Source organism: Diadema antillarum, unplaced genomic scaffold, assembly GCF_040938485.1.
Source record: "Diadema antillarum isolate AM-2024a unplaced genomic scaffold, OU_Dant_1.0 seq00000369_RagTag, whole genome shotgun sequence".
In the NCBI taxonomy this organism is placed as follows: domain Eukaryota; kingdom Metazoa; phylum Echinodermata; class Echinoidea; order Diadematoida; family Diadematidae; genus Diadema; species Diadema antillarum.
This window is the reverse complement of record NW_027271370.1, coordinates 975,859-992,433: the sequence shown is the minus strand read 5'-3', so window position 1 is coordinate 992,433 and position 16,575 is coordinate 975,859. Positions and strand designations below refer to the sequence as shown.

The following is a 16,575-nucleotide window of genomic DNA, read 5'->3' as shown; positions in this document are numbered from 1 at the left end:
GCGGACCTGGTGGTGTCATGTTCACACACATTTTATGTATGCACCAGTGTACTAATACGCCACCTCCACTCAGCCTTAGCTTTGTCCAGACGGCAACCTGGCATGTCAAGAAGGGCACGATTAAACAAAGTTCAAGTTCAAGTTCAAGTTTATTTAACCAATTCATTAAACATTTGACATTTTACAAAAGGATACAGCATTAAGAATGATGAATGGTTTGGGACCCCAAAAGAAGCAGAGCTTGTAAACCTTTCGTTGGGGTCTGACTGAGAATGCCAGGGAGTGGCGCAGACCTTTTCAGCTCCAGCCATCGCACACTGCTCTGTGATGAGCTGGGAGTTAAAGTCTTGCGTGTGGTCAGTCAGGATCTTAGCATGCCAGCTGTACTGGGCAATAAAATTGTCCCGCAGTTTGTATCTGTAGTGCTGCGCCGGTCTTTGTGTAGGTACGGCCACAGCATACTTGCTAAAAAGATCTGTCATTGCCAGGACATTCTCTACACCTTAACTCTCTGGCTCTATGCTTAGGAAGTTGAAGCAGAGTAGCTCTAGTGACTGAGTGGTGACAATTGTCGCCATCCTGCTCCTTTCCTCCTCCCTATAGGCCTATAGTTGGATAGCTCAGTGAAATTATCGTGACACGGTAGACAAAACATGATTTTTCACCAAAACTACTTCATGATATGCCTTCTCAAGAAATAGGGTGCTGTAAAAGAATTGATGCTGGGAAGGAGGTGAAAGGTCAAAGGTCAATGACCTTTGTTTGTGAAATAGTTTTTTTTTGCTATTTCTTGAGTCAGGAATATCAGATCTGGATAAAACTTGGCAGGAAGAATATTGAGAACAAGTGAAATATTTTAATCTAATTTGGAATGAATTTGCCAAAGGTCAAAGGTCAATGAACTTTTTCAAAAAAATCATGTTTTTGCCTATTTCTCCAGGTAAGAAGATCCAATTTTCACAAAACTTGATATGAAAGTTATGAAGAAGGTACCAAGAGTATGAAACAGGGGTGGAATATAATCATTAATTTTGTACATTGCCATGGCAACCCAAAACTAAGGTTTTTAGTTGAAGTTAATTACAGGAGGCTATATGATAATTTCCAGTTTGGAAGAGATTCCATTTGAATAGGTAAAACTGATCGACTGAATGTATAGAGGTTTGAAATTCTTTTGATTAATGTTAACTGGTATGTCACCATGGCAACTACATATTTAGATATTGGTTTAGTTTAAAGGAGACTATAGAACTTCTGTGACTTTGAAGAGATTCCTATCAGGTTTGGTATGATTGATCAATATGATGTATGGAATTTTTACAGACAATACATGTCTACAAAAATGAATTTCCTTGATGTCAGTGCTGTTGTGTCATTAGATTTACAATTACAAATGTACTGTGCAACTTAGGCTATATAATCTTATCAAGAAAATTTTTATAAAAAGTTCCTGGCTGTGTACTCATGCTTTGCTTGCTTTAACCAATATGATATTTCATCTCATAATGTGTATACTTTGACAAGTTCTAGATCAGAACTAGAATTGTAAACTTGTATAATATACATGACACATAACTTCATTGCCTACCATCTTGTGAATTTTAGTGAAAAATATTAATTAATAAAAAAGTTGGCTCCAGCTGTGGGTAACTATGTGTTTTCATCATTATGGGCTTCTTTTACACCTGGTTAGCATAACTATACCTGACATGTGGGCAAACTTAATTCTGACAGCAGCAAGAGCAGAGTTCTGTGCATGCTAATCCAGCTTTTGAGCACTTGCAGCGAGAGAGACATCCATCTTAAGCCCAGCAACCACACTTGATTAGCTCCTTGCAGGCTTTAGCTGCTTCAGGAATTGTCATCCAAACTGGTGCCCAGTGACCATTCTCCATTGTCCATCCCCATCCCTCTGGAGAAGGAACTGGAGGTTGTGCCTGGTATACATGTAATGTTATTGTTTGTTTGTTTGTTTGTTCATTTCCATCTGAGAAGATGGCGGAATAGCCCATATTCACCTACACTAAGTTGGTCTTCCATGGGGTCCAGTTGGATGTGAGGTGGGACTACTTCACCGGGTTAAACACCCTGCTCATTGCGATGAATGAATGAAGCGGGATCTTTTATGTGCATGAGTTGTGACTCTCTCATACACGGGACCTCCATTTTATGTCCTATCCGAGGGACAGAGTGTTTTGCCTCTTGCTAGAGGGGACGGTATGATTACACACAACATTGCTCAGTCCAGACTTGGGTTCGAACCCGGGCCCTTAGGATCGTGAGGCAGACGCGCTACCGACTGAGCCAACTAACCGCCCTTTCATACCTGCCAGCCCTGAAAGTCATGACACAGGAACATTTTTACTTTTTTAAGAAATAGGAAAATTTCTAAATTTTCTATCCCCGTACTACTGACAAATTCGTAGTGCCTTGAACAGGAATCAGGTCAGTTGGTATCATCAGGGTTCATACTCTTTCTAATGAATGAAATTCCATGACTTTTCATGACTTTTTAAGGTAGAATTTCATGACCTTTCCATGACTTTTTATACAATTTTACGTGATGAACTGAAAATTTAAAGCAAAGGGCATGTTTCAACACATACACGTACCATCAACAATTATGATTTCACCAACACTTAACATCAAAGGGCATGTAAAAACACATACACGTACCATCAACAATCATGATTTCAACAACTAACATAACAGTGGAGCCTCATTATAACAAGGTCATTGGGACAAGAAAAATTACCTCTTTATATCAAAACCTTGCTCTATCTGGGATAAAAATACAATAGTATACAAAGAGATGTGACAAGGAAACTTGTGCTCTTTACAATGAGGTTCCACTGTATTACATGAAGACCTACTCAAATCTTCTGGTGAGTTCTTGTTTCGCTAGCTGGTCAATAAGCTTCCACTGTAGTTCCACAATGAGGTTCCACTGTATTACATGTAGGCCTACTCACATCTTCTGGTGAGTTCTTGTTTCATAGCTGGTCAATATAAGTTCTTTTCATGAGACATCTCTAGCTGTTTGAAAGATACTCCTACACACTGCATGGTGGCGTTGAGCAATTGTTCCTGGATGATTATTTACATTGTACAACTGTTGAAAACTTGCCCAAGTCCATTATTTAAGAATTCTTGATGACATTCACCTGTTCATTAATCTTTGGGTAATTGTTCCTGAAAGATCATTTGTACATGTACAAACTGGTCAAAGTCCATTATTTATGAATTCTTAATTGCCTCCAGCTGCTCATCAATCTCTTTCTGTACTTCTTCAAGCTGTGACATTTTTTCTTTGGCGGTTCGTCTTAGACTGTTTGATTTCGAGATGGAAGTCAGTTTACCTTTGGCCTCTGCTTCCTCAGCGAACTTGTCTGCTGAGGCATTGAGACTCTTCACATCCGCTTGCAGTCTGATTTGTTTGGCTTTAAGTCCATCCAAACTGTCCATCAGCGCTTTTCGCTTCCCTTCTTTCTTTGCCTTTTCTTTGCTGCGCCTCTCATCGTCCAGGTACATATGATAATGCTGGCGACCTGCAGATGCAGCCAACATGATGGACTTGTCAAGTTTGATGTTGTCAATACCTCCGACATGCTTGATATGGTCGTAAATGGCCCTCAATGATACAAGCGACTGTCGTTGGAGGTTGACCTCCTCCACTTCATTGTTAACGGAAAATCCTCGTTCGATAGAGGCTTGTCCATTGGACAATATGAGCATCATGCGAACTACATTCAATATTGTTGAATACCAAGACCCAAAAGGAACTGGCACATGACAGAGTCCAATCTGTCTTCCTTTGCATCGAAGTCTCGCATCTCTGGACGTGTTGATGCCTCATCACATGCTTCAGCATATTCCCTGATGATATCATCACATGAGTCCTCAAGCCTATTTGCGTCACTCAGGATGCTAAGCATCCGCTTCAGTTTCGTCATTGAGTTGTCCTTGTCTCTCGCCATGTTCCGAGGATTCAAGCACCCCAAATTTCTCACTAGACCATACTTCAGCGGACATCGCTCAATAAGCTTCCGGGTCATAGCAGCAAGAAACTTCTTGGCTTGTGTGCGAAATTCAAGAACTCGGTGGTCACTGATGATCTTTTTCCCCGTCAGATCCTTCAGCTTCTTCTCAGTGTGGAATCCGATGTCCATCTTGGTCAAAGGAAGCTGAATGGCTTCATCACTGACATCTATCTGCATTATCTTGTAAGGAGAAGTTATGGTGCTCCTGTCCAGCTTCAAGAATCGCTGCATAACGGATGCAAGCATGCGAGTGAGGTCTTCAGCCAAGAAGGGCAACATTGGTGCATCAGTCTGGTAGTCTGTCAGGAAAGGATTAATCAGCTTTGCCACTGATATGAAGAAGTGCAGTCTTGCCACAACATCTGGTATGCGAGTACATTTCAGAACAGTTTCGAAGGACTTGTTCTTTGGGTGAGGAATTTTCTTCTCTTCTACTGCTTTTACGTACATGCATACACTCTCCCAGATGTTGATTGCTCTCTCGGCAACAGGAAGGTTTTCCAGCCATCGGGTCTTGCAAAACTTGAGTGGTATGATATGATCTCCAGTTATCTTCTGATAATCCTCTCTTCTGGCTGGGGAATCAGAAAACAAGTAGTACAAGGATGATAGAAAGCTTTCCACCTCCCATTCAGCGGCCTTGGCACCTGTCAAGAAAGCTCCATTAACTATATGGAGCCCACATGAGCCGATATTCAGGATGGATTGGTTCAAGTCAGCAGTGTACTGTCGCGTGAAGTCATCATACATCCTCCAATTGACATTGGGACCATCCATGGATATTTGCAGTAACTTGTCCAAACCAACTGTGTGAAGAACTTTACTGATTTCTTCCTTCAGGTGAACAGCTGAGCTATGTCCGATAAACACAGACATCAAGTATCGAGTACAAACTTGCCCATATTGCCATGTTCTGATGAGGAAGTCCATCTGCTTTTTCTGCAGCTTCTGATTTAGACTTTCATCAAACAGTATCACATAGTGCTTTGATTGCTTGATGTTGTCATACAGGAGGTCTTGCACATACGGGCCCAAACCAAATACAGTCATGTACCGGCATTTTGTTTCTGATAACTGGAACCCTTTAGCAATTGCAGAGTCGGGAAACATTCTCTGGAATAGGATGTTGTTATGATGACAGGAATGGAATGACAAATGGTCTTCAACTACCTTCAGACACCATAGAATTTCTGCTTTCAGCGTATCTTCTCTGGTAGCAACAGCGGCAACTGGACTAGGTGTTACTTTGTAAGATGGAGCACAAGCGCTTGTACTTGCATCAGAATATTGCACACATGGAACTGATGAACCCATCTGTTGTTTTGGCTTGAAGAATGTGTTGATTGTGAGAACTGTTGATTCTACAAAACAAAACAAGAACTAGACCCGGAATTTGTCAAGACTGACAAATTAGGTGATCCGATTTTTTTTAAATCAATGATTCGAGTTTTCACCTGAGATTAGGGACATTGGTCGTGTGATGTTTGGATTCTCATTTTGAAAAGGGAGTCAGACCTGCCATCTTGGGTACCGAATTCCGTATACACTATCAAAGATGCAGAATGAAGTATATTTGACCTTTGACCCCACTTTGCACCCCCAAGATGGCATCTGAGCAAAAAGTGGTTATTTTGTGAAATGATTCTTGTAACATGGTCTTTGCGTGTGCAAAATATGGGAAAGATAAGACATGTATTCACCAAGATACAGGATGAAACATTTATGACCTTTGACCCTAGTTTACATACCCAAGATGGTGTCTGATCAAGTAGTTGTTATTTTATGAAATAATGTACGTAACATCAACTAAACATGTGCAAAATATGGGGTTGATAGGGGCTATTTTTCTTGAGTTATTACAAAGAAAATTGGAAAAAGAAAGAAATATGAAAATACATCGAAGATAATCTTTAATTTCAACCACGTTTTTGGACGTGATCCCGACACCATATGAAAAACAAAGGGAACACGTACGATAGCGCAAAGTCTCAGCTACAACATATTAAAATCTGGGAGAAATTCACCAAAGGGTAGGTGAGCTAGTGAACGATAAAGACAATCATGTCAATTTTCACATCTAGAAAAATTCCCTCCCATAGAGATAACACGTCATAACGAAGATAGAGAAAGAAGTGCATATGACCTCTGACCCCGATCTGCACAGACAAGATGGCATCTGAGCAAAAAGTGGTTATTTTGTGAAATGATCCTTGTAACACGGTCTTTACGTGTGCAAAATATGGGGAAGATAGAACATGTATTCACCAAGATACAGGATGAAACATGTATGACCTTTGACCCTAATTTACATACCGAAGATGGCATCTGATGAAGTAGTTGTTATTTTATGAAATAATGTACGTGACATGACCTAAACATGTGCAAAATATGGTAGTGATAGAGTATGTTTTTCTTGAGTTATTGCAAAGAAAGTTGGAAAAAGAAAGAAATATGAAAATTCATCGAAGATAGGCTTTGATTTCAACCAAGTTTTTGGACGTGATCCAGATACCGTATGAAAAAATGAAGGGCACACTTACGATAGCCCAAAGTCTCAGCTACAACATATTAAAATCTTAGAGAAATTCACCGAAGCATAGGTGAGCTAGTGCTCGAAAAAGATAGTCATGTCAATTTTCATTTCCAGAAAAACTGCACTCCCATTAAGATAACACGTAAACTGGTCAAATTTGACAAGATTACTTTCAATCCAATATTACGAGGTGATGCTGTCATCTAATCAAAATGTTGTTACTATATTAATGAAAGAGCATTTAGTAAGCTACAACATACTGAACTCTGGGTAAAAATTGGCAAAGGATAAGTGAGATACGCTCGAGTGAACTTGTAATTTGATGACGTCATTTTGAAAATTTACTCTTTTTATTTTATTAAGAAATTTGATATCTTTTAATCATTTTTCCAGCATCGCCAACCCATGAAATAATATGTAAAACTCATCTGCTTTCAGAATATGTAAAGAAAATGGGGGGTCATTGTCCATCTTGATGAGTAAAATCGGATTTAAAATTGGCAGTTTTTTTGCCATTGTTGCACTGTATATCGCCATTGACGCGCGCGCGGAATTTCAACTTTGACGGGCCCGAATGACGTCATATTGAGTCGAATTGACTTGAAACTTGGTAGACATATTCCCTGACATTTCAGGCAGGCGATAAGTGTGAAAAAACGGGAAATTTCTATTTCATATGAGCTGTGCGTGCGTATATGCGCGCGCGCGTACGCGTCCGTAAAATTTTTTCAATTTTTCAAAAAATGCTCTAAATGGTCTGAAACGTGTGCAAAAAAAATTTGAGCTCGATTTGAGCATACAAATATTTCAACGCGCGCGTACGCGCACGTTTTAAGATATAGATGAATTTTGAGAATATGAGTAAAATGCGCTTGACTTGAAATATATGTGACGTAAATTTCATTGAAAAATTCCATTCCATTAATGAGATATGATTGAGAATGTGTTTTCATATAATGACGTCATAGTGACGTCACGGTCGACTGATCACTTTGATTTTAGTTCGATTGCCGTGTTTGGGAGACGATACATATATGGTATAAGTTTGAAATTGATAGGAAGAGGACTTTCTGAGCTAATCGATGCACAACTTTTGGGGAGAAATAAGAAGAAAAAGAAGAAGAAGAAGAAAGAATCCGTACAAAAACAGAAGGTGATCCGAGAGGATACTCGGATCACCTAATAAGTCAAGAGTAAATCCATGGTGCAATGTCATGAACAAATGAACACATTTTGAGATTGGCTCATTAACTTTTGATTCGGGGCTCTGAATGATATAACTACATTACATAAGAAAGAGGGGGAGAAAAAAAATCTACACATAGACTTTCTTCCCATATCATTAGATTAATTACGCACATGCACCATTTGTCGTTTGACTTACAAGTTGTAGGTCATTTTTAAAATTAACAATATCACTTAAATTGTCAGAAATCTAATGTAGTTCAAAGTTAAAAAAAGCTTTTTTCCTACAATTTTTTTTCCTGCAAGTGACTCCCTCAGCCGCGCTAGCCCCGGGACGCTCCCGCTTGCGAGAGCTGCGTAAGCGGCCAAGCAGGTCGCACCAGCCGCTGCGGCCCAGTGCTTTATCAATACATTACGCCCTCATCGACGGCTGTGCGTACTATTATACTACGAAGACAGTTCAGGCAGTGGACTACGTACGTACATGTGCTATATTAAAGGGGCATAGTCCCGGTAGTGTAGAGGGCGCTGTTGATGATACTGCCGATCACCGTTAGCAATTGATACGAAGATTACCGAAGTTGAGCTGTCATCAAGAGTAAAGTGCGTAGGTGTTGCTAAGTAACGTTGCCTTCGTTGTCTTCTCTGCGCATCGCGCAGTCTGTAGTAATGCCAGGGTGCGTGCATATGTGCTTGTTATTATGACATCACAAAAGAAGTTTGCTAAAGCTGTCATCCCCCTCAGCCGAATCATAAGCCGAACTGTGATCGGACCACTGACTACAGTGGATCGGACTTCTTCGGACTTGGGGATGTGGGCCAAAGCGTAAGCGCTAAAGAGGAGTCGATAGCGTAGGTCTGTATAGGAAACTTGCGCCGTGCGCCCGCGTACGCATTTGACTAAAACACCGGGACCATGCACCTTTAATATACACACATCGCATCACCTTATCACCGCATGTATACACATACTGTACATGTATGCAGACGTTCATTCAATGTACACTTCAACGAATTATCACGCTACACATACACCATACATCTCGTAGTTTATTTACAATGCCCGACAAACAACAATCGATCACCACAAATGCATTTTAATTATTTTACAATAATAACAAAGAAACGTAAAGTTTGAAATATGAAATCATTTGTTTATTATCATTTGCATATCTCACAAAACATCACATTAATGTCACAATTTTTTGCATTTCCATGACTTTCCATGACATTTTCATCAAAATATCAGTTTTCCATGACATTCAAGGCCTGGAAATAGACTAAGCCAAATTCCATGACTTTCAAGGTTTTCCATGACCCGTACGAACCCTGTTACATCATGAGCATGTTGGGAACGGAGGTGATCAGGAAGTGTTTTTTTGCGGCTTTTCACATACCATGCAAAAAGCAACCTTGTACTTCCGGCGACAAGCATTATCTGTTTTCATTACTGATATCCTTTCATGGTTTCTTCCATGAATTTCTGTGCTGCTTGACACGTCTGCTTGATTCTGATCAGCCATTTCTTTATTTCCTGCTTTACTTGTTGTTCTGGGTGCCCGAGGGATGAGAAGAAATTCTTCGGACGAATCAGAATTATCTTCAGATTCACAGATGAAATCCGGATGCAGATCATCACAGCACTCAACATCACAACTATCTGTACTCTCCTGGACTATGTTTTCTGTCTCCCTAGGACTCTCTGAAGTTGTCGTAATCTCCTGGACTATGTTTTCTGTCTCCCCAGGACTCTCTGAAGTTGTCGTACTCATCCGGACTATGTTTTCTGTCTCCCTAGGACTCTCTGAAGTTGTCGTACTCATCCGGACTATGTTTTCTGTCTCCTCAGGACTATTTGAAGTTGTGGTACTCATCCGGACTATGTTTTCTGTCTCCTCAGGACTATTTGAAGTAGTTGTACTCTCCTGGACTATGTTTTCTGTCTCCCCAGGACTCTCTGTAAATGTTTTACTCTCCTGGGCTATGCTTTCTGTCTCCCCAGGACTCTCTGAAGTTGTCGTAATCTCCTGGACTATGTTTTCTGTCTCCCCAGGACTCTCTGAAGTTGTCGTACTCTTCTGGACTATGTTTTCTGTCTCCCCACGACTCTCTGAAGTTGTCGTACTCATCCGGACTATGTTTTCTGTCTCCTCAGGACTATTTGAAGTTGTTATACTCATCCGGACTATGTTTTCTGTCTCCTCAGGACTATTTGAAGTTGTTGTACTCTGCTGGACTATGTTTTCTGTCTCCCCAGGACTCTCTGAAGTTGTTGTACTCTGCTGGACTATGTTTTCTGTCTCCCCAGGACTCTCTGAAGTTGTCGTACTCTTCCAGACAATGTTTTCTGTCTCCCCAGGACTTTCTGAAGTTGTCACAATCTCCTGGACTATGTTTTCTGTCTCCCCAGGACTCTCTGAAGTTGTACTCTCCTGGACTACGTTTTCTGTCTCCCCAGGACTCTCTGAAGTTGCCGCAATCTCCTGGACTATGTTTTCTGTCTCCCCAGGACTCTCTGAAGTTGTTCTTTGCTGCTTATCAGAAAATGATGGAGGTGGAGGAAATTGAAAGTTCTTTGGGACTCCATAATCATACAACAATTCTTCATCCTCCTTGATCTCCTTCAAAGAGAAAAGCACAAGTTCAGGTTGTCCGCTTTTGTTCTCTATAACCTTCATTCTGCAATTAAATTGACCTCTCCATCCATGATTTACTAGTCTTCCCAGCTGTGGTCCTTCTGTTGATCTACTGAAGCATCACGACTGCAAAGAAATAAAAAAAAATCAAAATAAGACAATTAATACATTGCACCTTGTACATAAAACAAACACTCTGACTAACATAAGAAGGAGATACAAACATCAGTGCCTTTTTTCAGAGAGCTAGGATGTACAATCCCTGCAACATTCCTGGATATCTTGATCAACTACTTGACAAGTGGCACTTGTGTGAAAGCATGAAAGATTTTTTAAAAATACAAGCCATTTCATGAAATTGACTGGAAATAGTCGGGGTACAGTGATATGACCTCAAAACAACAGGCCTTTGTCAAAATTTCATTATGCTCTACAAATTATGTGGTTAGTTCCCATTATGAAATCTTAATTCTCAATGACTCAAAAAATATGGAAACATGTCTTACTACGATATAACCGAAAACAGCAAAAAAAACCTGAAGTTCTGATATTTCGGGCTTACAAGTACACACACTTAATGTACAGGTAATTCACATTTTTCACAATGTTTCCTTACTGAGCTTGCAGATATATTAATGGACCAGGGTTCAAGAGCAGTGATAACATGAGCACTCACCACATTCTCTTCCCTTTAAAGGGAAAGTAGAATCTAAATCTGGATTCATACGCCACATCTCGATTTTCCCCCTCTTCTCCACTTATCAGCTCTCTGCCGTAAGCTAGAAGGGGTGTTCCTTTCTCAAATTTAATTGTGGTAAACACTGCTCTTTCTGTAATTATGTAAATAATAAGATAAGCACATTTATAAAAATTGAAATATTATCCATCATGTACTAAGAATAAATACGACAACAATCTCATATGTCAGAGTGAATCTCCACCTTAAGTGTGCACGTTCTTCCAAAACTATACTCACATTAGAACAACTAACTGTATGCAGTTAAAAATATATGCCTTTGGTGCAATATCATCCTCTTCATGACTCCATAGTTCATTAGCTGTTGTATTTTACACTTTCCCATGAAGTTTTTTTAAAGATATATTTATTAGATTTATTATACATGTATTTTTATAGTTATTGCATAGTGACTTGTCACATTCTCTGCAAATACAATTGCATCATACATCACACACCAACAAATTTCAACACATATGACACTCTTTGAAGATTTCACTGGTGGTGGAACATATATGAGTGCAAGGCTTCACGGTATACCAAGTTATCTTTCTTGAAGCAGTGTCTACATGTGGTCCTGAAAAGGACCTAACCACTCTCGACGTTTTGGTAAGCATGTTCTTACCGGAGAATGAAGTCAGTAAGAACATGCTTACCGAAACCTGGAGAGTGGGTAGGTCCTTTTCAGGACCACACACTACTTCAAGAAAGATAACTTGGTGTACCGTGAAGCCTTCCACTATACACTGTAAAAAATAATGGGTAAAATTTTAACCAGCACTAGGGTAATTATATGTCCAACCAACTTTGGACCATATTTTTACCCAGTGGGGAAAGCATATTGTCCAGTTTAGGTAAAAATAAGAAGTAATTACTTTAGAATGGGCAAAATTTCCATCATATTGGATAAAAAGAAATGCCCAAAAGAAATGCCCAAAGTTGGTTGGTCACATAATTATCGCATGGAACATTTTTACCCAATATTTTTTTGAGTGTAGATGACCTTCACTGAATGTTATAAATGAGCTTTCTTCACCTTTATCTGGAAGATGCTTGATGGTAAAACCTTCAGGATCTTGACGTAATACATCTCCAAAAGAGCATTTACTCTTAATTGCCTTACTTCGCAGATGTCGATTCTGCAGCAAAATGAACAAGAACAGAAAAAAAAAACTTATTTAGTATGCATATATGCTTCTCTTGTCAAATAGTAGAATTTCTTTTGTTAAAAAACATACAACACCATACATACATTCCATTAACATCATCATGTTAAACATGTGGCTCCACATTTCCAATGCACATTGTAATGTTCAGTATCCATACATGTGCAGTAGCTCCACATTTCCAGTGCACACAATAATGTTAAGTCTTTTGGTGTTACATTATGTGCCTTTGAGGCTTGTACATCATCCACGTAAATGAAAACTTACAGTTGTTTTTCAGTACCAGGTGGGGAACCCAAATATCATGTTAAGGTTATAAAATCAGGAAAAATCTAGGAAAAGGGTATCACGTTCAGAGGAGTGATAATGCAATCACTGAATAAATTCTCTATTCAAGGCATGGAAATCGAGATGTTGGACATGATTTCAGGTTTAGTGTATAAAAAGCACCCCTACTTAAAACCATGTTCTAGGGCTGTTATATGAAAGGGGGTAATGGGTGATTTTTTTCAGCACTAAGTGGAGAAAATCAGAGGCGATGATGTAATCCTTGGATAAAATAAAATCCCTTTTAAGGATGAAAATGAAAGATGTACATGTGTCCCTGCTTAGGATATTAAACCCACTGCTATGTTATCCCTGTTTAGGGTGCTTTTCAGAAAGTGATTTATGCAGATGATGTACAGGCCTCAATGTGACAATGGGGGGGGGGTGGTTCAGTAGTATATGGACAGGGCTGTAATTTACTATGATTTCCATCAATGCTCTGTGCTGTTTTGGGGGAAAATAGTGGTAATCCATGCCAAATCAACCAATTTTAAGACAAAATGATCACCCGACCCGGCCCTCCAATAAATTCCCACCAAATATTACCCAGAGTGTCTGATGGAAAATCTCAAAACATCATGCCCGAGGTTAAATGGTTGTGAGATACTGTAGAGCCTTACATGGCAACCAACGCTTGCTCTGACATGTATGAATTCAAATAAATCTAGGCACTTATGGCAGACGGTCGTAGCCTGGATTCCTACGTAGCAGTGTTCATGAGCATCTTATTTTTACGGACCTAAGCGCTATATAAGAGGCCACCATTATTACTTTTAAGAACTTTACACTATTTGTATGAGAAATTGACCATGACACATAGTTGTCGTTTCGGATCATCACCTTTCAGGTCACAGAAAATGGTGTTAAATGTTAATTTCAAAATTTTCTTCACAAGACTAAAGTGTGTGCCAAATTTCATGAGTATTGCTTAAAACATTACGCAGTTCATTCTGCAATGTTTCCCCTTGATTTATTGCAATTGCAACATGCTGTTACCATGGCAACGCAGTTTGTGACACATTAAAAAATGATGTCTTGCATGTTTTCCCTCACAAGACCATGTGTAGTGCTGGAAATCAGCCCAGTCCAGGTCCTGGAAACTTCCAGTTTTAGCATCCAGACTATGTTTCTCTCCAGTCCAGTCAAAAGATTTTTGAGCCTGGAACCCACCCCAAGGGTTGTATGTATACAAGCTTTATAGACCTAGTTGTTTTTGCATATTTAGCAGCGTTATTGCTAATTTGAGACTTTTAGAGATGTCAGTCCAGTCCCATCTAGGTTATACATGTATCTGAAACTGATATAGTGAAAATCCAGTCCACGTCCAGTCCAGATTTTCCTTCTGAACTCCCAGCACTATCAATTTGAGTACCAATTTCAAAAGCATTGCGTGAAAAATTAGGAAGGAGTTTGATTCGCAATAATTCCCTGATTTAATGGGTCATAATATGAAGTTACCACAGCATTGAATAAGCAACCGTCAGACCGACCAACCGCCCACCCGCCCGCCCGCATAACAGTACTCAGATTCCTATACAGTGCGTCCCAGACAAAAGGAAACCGGGATAGTCCATTAATTTTCTCGCGGGAAAATATGAATTATGAAATATCAAACATGTCATGATAAAATTAAGATTTTTCTCTTTTGTTTGACACCTTTTATGATACAAAAGGATCATGCATGGAGGAGCAAAAAGAGTATAGAATGCACGTGTCAAAATAAATTTGCACAGAATAATTGGTGAAGATTTGTATGGAAGCTCCAAGTTTCTCCAACCCTGCTTAAGAAAAGGATCATTCATTAACATTCATATTATGTTCCCGAATGGAACTCTTTAACAAAGAACACAAAAGAAATGCTAACACACGATCCCTTGACGTCATTGTGGGTACCTACTTGAAAACTGCGACAAAGCTGAGGGGCCCAACTATCCTGAAATATTACCATATTTGGGGGTTTTCTTGGCAACATGACTTTTTCAAAACTTTAGACAGATGATTTTCAGCTAATATAATCATGCTCTTTTAAATGAATGAACATTGTTCCAGGATTGGGTACTCCCTTTAAACATTAATTGTGTACACACCTTACTGCACGTTAGGCACCTACACTTTGTTAAAAGCACGCTTACAAGAAAGGGTAGAATATGTCATAATGTTGCCCTCTGTTTTTGTACAGTGGTCTATTAGAAAAACAAGCAAGAGGATAACAAGGCAAATGTTCCCTCCTCTGGTTATGGATTTGAAGAAGCGTAGAAAATACAAATCTTTATTCTGTAGCCACAAGAATGTGTTAGTGGAGTCTGAGTTATACATGTATAACTGTTAGCAGGTATTAGTGGTTGAAAAGAAATGGAATAAAATAGCATATGGAATGACTCACCATAAGATTTTGAAATGTACAGTGCATGCGGGGACATTTTCTGTCTATAGGCTCATGTTCTCTGAGATCCGAAAAAAATGGAACATTCAAATGAACATTGGAACAATGAACAATGGAACATCCATAATGGTTTCGTACCAGAGCAGAGCGGGCTCTGAAAAATTCGAACGAGCCGTTAGTTTGACTCGACGCAGTACCGTGAGAATCTATATACACGTATTGTACGAAACCATTATTGCATGATTACTAAGACATGAGAGCACTTTGGGGCGAGTAAGTCTCACAGTGTTAGTTATATGAAAGGTACTTTAACCTGAAACACAAACTAAGACAAGGAAACTCAGGGGAACTTTTGAGGTACCAAAACTTTATATCATCTTTAAAAGTAAAATGGTTTAAAAAAGAATATTTATTCTGAACATCTTTCAAACCCTCGTACATAATTATCTGAACATGTGATAGGAAGTCATCCCACCCTGTCCCTTTAGGTTTCTTCTATTGTCACTATTTAATGTGAGTCCTGCCTCGGGAGAAGGCATGCTTGTATATGTTGCAGAGACTCCAACTCTCCCGTTTTCGACGGGAGATCTCCCGCCGAAAACCCATTTTTGCAAAATCTCCCATTCTCCCGTTTGAAATTTAATTTCTCCCGCCCTGGCTCTTTGTCTCCCGTTGGAAGGGATTTCTTACTTATTTCTATCGTATGTTGAAAAAATAAGCCTTAGATAGCACAAGAGAGCATCTAGAACCCTAGGAACTTCGCGCCTCGCACACATCAAGTTGGAGTCTCCCGTTTGCTAGGGGTTTCAGGCGGGAGAATCTCCAGATCAGAAGGTGCTTTGGGTTGGAGTCTCTGTATGTTGTATTTTGTCTTTCACTTCTCCTCTGTTGACACAGGAATTTGCTATGTTCAATGAAGAAAACAAAATTTAAAAACAGATATCAAGAATTGTTCATTCTTGGATTATTGTCAAAATTAAAGTACCACCCAGTGCCTGCAGTGTTATGCAAATGACACAATAGGACACACACACAAAAATAGTCTACAAGAAGGCATCATTGAGGTGCTGAGATTTCTTTGATGAAATATTCATGCTATATATTCTAGAATATAGCTATCTGTGTACTAGTATGCAAAAATAAAAAGAAGTGCACTGATACATGTAGTCTTTTCATTCTGTGTTTTTGTATGTGTCTTTGTTTTGTGTATGTGTTGATTTGTCAGAAGTGTCTGGGAAGGAGTGACTGGGCAGGTATTAAAAAATAATGATAATAATAACAACTATCGCTGAAGGTGATTAATACCTCCGCTCCAGCAGCTCAGGCTCCCATGAAAAAGAATTGAAACAGGGTTTGGTAACAGGTTCTGTTTGTGTGTGTGTGTGTGTGTGTGTGTGTGTCTGTGTGTGTGTGTGTGTGTCTGTGTGCAAATAACCGGTGTTCTTTTTGTGAGCAATCGGTAGAAACATATAAACATTTATTTTGGGATTGTGTGTATGTTAAGAATTTGTGGCAGGAAGTGATAGATAGGTTTGAGATGGCAGATCTTCGAAATATAGAGTGGAGAGA

General features: G+C 39.4%; 1 pseudogene; it reads right to left on the bottom strand.

Moving 5' to 3' along the window:
* Positions 1-3,237: 3,237 nt before the first annotated feature.
* On the bottom strand, positions 3,238-10,436 carry LOC139731404 (uncharacterized; annotated as a pseudogene).
* Positions 10,437-16,575: the final 6,139 nt, after the last annotated feature.